The following is a 5,528-nucleotide window of genomic DNA, read 5'->3' on the forward strand; positions in this document are numbered from 1 at the left end:
AGGCAATGTCATCATCCCAGAAACTTGAATTCCCTCCAGGAAGTAGGGGATATGTAGCTGTAAAGGATGCAGCTGAATAAAAAGTTGTTCTGGAGGAACGAAGGCAGATATCACCTTCGAACAGAAGACCAGAGGGTATCACAAACCAGGGCATGGAAAGTAAGAGTTATAATCTTTGGGATTTTTATGTAATCAAACCCCATTTTTGATAGAAGTCATTCAGTGTGTTTTACATTGTGTAATTAGTTCTCTATACAGTAGATTTCATTGTTAGTGGCAGAGTCATTTGCAAAAAGTATTTAATAATTACTATTTATTTAATTTATTTCGTAAATTATATTACATTTTGGAATGCATTGTGGCTACGAGTATGACTATTCCCCTTAAAACTTTAAGCTTTCACCAGAGAGAAGGAATGGCAGATTGGCTATGAAACGTATTTTATATAAAAAAAACCCATCTAAAACAGAGGAAAAACATTTTTTGTCAGTGGACGATTTTACATTATTGCAAGGGAGTAATGGAACAAAAAAGAACCACAGTGATCGGTAAGATGAAGGCGACAAACTGCACCTCTCAAGCTCCTCAGCAGGCAAAAAATGTCGCTTACAATTATCGATCACGTGCAACTGATGCAAGTCAAACGTCAAGACCGTATTGACTCTGATACATTTTCACTTTCATATGTGGGCAGTCTGCCAAAGAAGCTTGATTACAAGACCATCAGAAGGTCAATAGCACTGTCCATCCCAATAACATTAAAAATGATAAACAATTAATGAGTGTGTAATTACAGCACACCATAATGCTCTAATGAAGTGGTACCACAGTGGGAATACTCATGCATATTCTACCTTACATAATGAGCTTGGCATTAGGATACATGTATCGTGTTTGTACAGGGAGACACCATATGGCAGAATGTCTGAATGAGAGAAAAACATTGTTTATTCCAGACCTCGTCTCTTTTATTGCAAATCACCGACACCACCAGTATCAGAGCTCCATCCACACACCATCATGTTGAATTATCCATTTGACTTTAGGTGAAATAGCCTGATGGAGACATTGCCCATGAAATGCCTTAGTGACTTGCTCTTTCTGTTCTCTGTCTTTGACCCTGGTAATGACTGGAATAGAGGCTTTTCATGAATATAAATATGGAACTGTATGAAAGGCAATTTTCTCCAGTGTACATAATATACAACCCTTGAACATTTAATATGGAGAAGTGTTTGTCAAGAAGGTACTGTGCTTTTTACAGTTTAGCATTGCGTTGTGCACTCAGGGGCACAACACCTCTTTGTTCACGTAAGCCTGCCACATGTCAATGAAGCCAAAGCAAACTGTGAAGCTTACACTCATGTTAAGCTGAAAGTTACAATGAACATGATATAATAATTACATGTTCAAATACACGATGGTTTGTGCCAGAATCTGAGACATAACCAAGGATTGTGCCGCAGACAAAACGCATGCAGTCAGTTGCAGTAGTGAGGGCAAAAACACCTTGTTCAAAGGAGGTGTCAGAGAATGATAAGACTCATTGAAGCTGACAGGCTTTGTGCCACAAGTACACAAAGCATATCCCAGTACAACAGTAATGTGTAAAGGGCATCTCATTAACACACAGCTCACTGAACCTTAACGTGGCTCGGTTAAATCAGAAACGTGGCTAAAGCTATTAAGCTGTTCGGTGTGATGGAGGAATGGAAAAAAATCAGTTTGGGTTTCTCCTGCAACATGCTGATGAGCATGAATGTGATGTGGGCAATATAACTCCATCTGATGGTAGTAGCAGTGGTGGTGGTGTTAATGGACTGATTTCATTTCACCATTTCATACAAAATAAAATATAATTTGAATGCTCTTCTTGCTTATTATCTGTAGCGTTAAATTACCTTTGCAAACAGGCATTTCAGGTATTGTGTATGTAGATGTTATACTACATTAAATACCCTTAGCATTGCTTAATGTTACATTACGTTACATTAGAGTCATTTAGCAGACGCGTTTATCCAAAGCGACTTACAATAAGTGTATTCAACATAGGTATTCAAGAGAACTACTAGTCACCAGAAGTCATAAGTGCATCTCCTTTTCTTAAACAAGCATCTAAAAAGCATAAAGAGATAATCCTTTATTAGTCCCGCAGCGGGGACATCTGCAGGATTACAGCAGCATAGGATATAGTGCACACAAGAGACATAGTAAAAAGAAAGACAAGATAAAAAATGAAATGAAATAAAAAAACAAGTATTATAAATAAGCAATAAAAAAACAGTAAGAAATCCACAATAACTGAAATATTATATGTACAGATAGAAACTATTATAGCTATAAACCAGAGCAAAAGTACAGTGCAGAAGCAAATTACTACGAATACAATAAGTGCAACAAACTAATACGAATGCAATAAGTGCAACAAACTAATACGAATGCAATAAGTGCAACAAACTGATACGAATACAATAAGTGCAACAAACTGATACGAATACAATAAGTGAGGAAGGCTCAGGGTAGTACTTCATGAAGAGGTGAGTTTTCAGCCTGTGTTAAGGTAACATGGAGCATAAATATAATCACATACATAAGACATAAAATATACAATCGCAATTATTGTATTTATATTTTAATAAAGATGATTATACAAAAAAGTAATTGCTATACAACCAAATAAATATTTTCTTTCTCTAGATAGCTTCAGTAACTTTAGACTCCAAATGCCTTCATAACTCACAACACTGATAGTTTTCAGTTTTGATCAGCTGTCACCAAAATAACCAGATTTGTTAAACTGTGCTGATTTCAAGTGATTTGCACCCAGATTGTGCGTCTCCACACATTCAGAATTTGTTGTGTTTTCTGCAGCAAGAAGACCAAACATACCAGACCAAACAATGGATCACAAACCAACAAAGCTCCTCTGAGAAGTCTAAATCACTGAATTTACTTTAGAAAATGCTAGTTGTTTTCAAGTTATCAAACACCAAGATCCCTTGGAAAACTTCGAGCATCTTGTTGAGTCCATGCATGGAGGAATTCAGATTAGCCAAGAGATTTGCATCGTTGCCACAGACAGTTGGAGCTGCCTAAGTGATCCTGGCTAGGTTTACATGAAATTATGGCCACTGAGTGTGTTTTTTTCAAGGATTGGTTTTGGCAGGTCTCTCTCATCATCAAACACAAACTCCAAACCTCTTTGCTCGCTTCTACCTGAGGAGGTACTGTCAGTGTTTTATCCCAAGGATGCTTGCAGCCCACAGCAAGGCTGTTTGATGTTGGCTCAGGACCAGACTTCATTCGGTTCCAGAGGGGGATGAAGTTCACCAGCAGATGATTTGCTATTCTCTATCAAACTCAATCCCTACATTTCCATCCTTCAGCTTGGGACGCTGCCAATACATCTAGCATGTAAACCTCTCCAAAATGTGAGAGTTGTTGTAAAGAAAAAAATCATCAAGATCGTACAAAGACAATGTTTACCAATTATGGTTTTACTTAGCTCCGACCACTATGGGTGAACGGGTTTGTCCTGGCTTCTGTGCACAGCCTTGTCAGTTATCGGCTAAAAGTACATTTTCAGAATTGGCTAACAGTAGCTACTCTGGCTCGGAATATTCACTATGACTTCATCATGATGATACGTTTAATGTATTTCTTTTACTACAAGAGCGCGGGGTCAATTTTGCATTACTATGGCAGTGTGAAAGTAATTATACCAGAAACTAGATGTAAGTATGTCTTTTGCTATTTTTTTTCTCCTTGGTAAAACAGGAAGAATCCTTAGTGATGGAAGCCAGGAAGTCTCTCTTTTCCCTTTTCTATAAGAGGACATTATATGGCCTGTCCACAGGGAAGGTGCTCGAGGGTGTCTGGCTTGCTGGGGGAAAGTTTATGGCCTGTGAAGGCCAATTTGAGCAGCCTGCAGAGTCCAAAACCGTCATGTCACGTTCTTCCCTCTATCACTCTGCAGTAGAAAGTTGAAGGGAAAAAAAACAAAATCCACCATTACCAAGGAAACAAAACTGCTGTTCAAAACTATTTGACATTTTGAGTGGTAGTGGCAAGGATTTGTGTACCGTAAATTGCTCATTAATATTAAACAAGGAAGTGACAGTTGGAGGGACTTGGCAAACACTCTTGGCACCTCAAGCAGGATCGCAAGTGATGGCTGGGTGCTTTGTTTAACCCAATATGTGGTGGTTAAGTGAAAGAACAGCTGCTTTGGACCTCTAAGACCAAGGGTGCTGCTTGGCAGTGTCGAGATCATGTGGGCCAACTGAAAAAACCTAGTATCAAGTGCAAGAGGTAATAAATATTTTAATATTGAATTACAACGGTAACTTCATTTGTTAAGATTAATCTGAGCCCTATTTTAAGGGTGACAAATGCAACATGTCTCATGTATTTTACACAGACTATCGACATCTAAATGATAATTTATTTAATTTCTTTACTGTTATTCATTTATTTATGATTAATCTTCTAAATTATATTCATGATACTTATGATTCATTCAGAGTTGGTCTCTAGTCTTTTGGCTCTAGTGTTCTGTAGTATGTCTTGGCCGGGTTTCCCTTGATTCAGACAGTAAACTAACATCACCTTATGCCACACTGTTAATATGCAGTTGCAAAGCAAGCCGCACACTGTAGCCATAAAGTGCATGATTAAAACATGTGTCTTGCTTTCAGTATTTATGGAAGATGACTTTCGTTGTGCTAGACTGGTTTTAATAACCACACAAAGCTACAAAAATGTTAATGTGTAGCCATTGAAAATAACAATTTATGTTCCCCATTGTGTTTTATTTCTGTGGCTTCGTGATGCCTGTGTTTATGGGTAAGGCCAAATGTAAAGTCATATTTAATTACACAACATTATTGCTCAATGAGGCTTTGTTAATGCAAGCTAGTGTCTCCGATATAAAGGATAAAGAGACAGCACCTGTAGCCGAGTATAAATAGAACAGTGTATTGCCTTTTTTTTTTGTCGGTGACATGGAATAACAGACTAATTCAATTTGTGAGTCCCTTTACAGCAGTGAATTTGAAGGTATAATGATTAATGTATAACTCTTGTTGATTAAATTGGATGAAAAACTAAATTTTGTTGATATTCTTGATTTGTTAACTGAAAGCAATAATAATTAATATGTGTCAAGAAATGGACCTTGAAGGCTTCTTACTGGAACTCCTCCAGCCACTCAAGGTTTGAGAGAAGATTTGGGATACCCACAACAATTCCACAGCATTGCCGTTGACTTCCCAGACTAAAAGACCGTTAGGAGATGCTGTTTGGCATGAAGCCAGTGGCATGGGCTTCGTTGGCGGTTTGTGGCATTGCATATGGGAAGTCCTTCAAAGTCAGCCGTCGTGCCGCAGGCAGCATTCTAATGAGGTCATCAATAACCTGCAACAGCTGCTCAGAGAGAGAGACCTCATCTGTTAAGCTCTAGCCACCAGTGACTCTGCTGTAACTGAACAAACCGCTCAAAAATAATGAGAGGTATTCTTTGGAACATA

This window comes from Anoplopoma fimbria, chromosome 20, assembly GCF_027596085.1.
Source record: "Anoplopoma fimbria isolate UVic2021 breed Golden Eagle Sablefish chromosome 20, Afim_UVic_2022, whole genome shotgun sequence".
Taxonomy (NCBI): Eukaryota; Metazoa; Chordata; class Actinopteri; order Perciformes; family Anoplopomatidae; genus Anoplopoma; species Anoplopoma fimbria.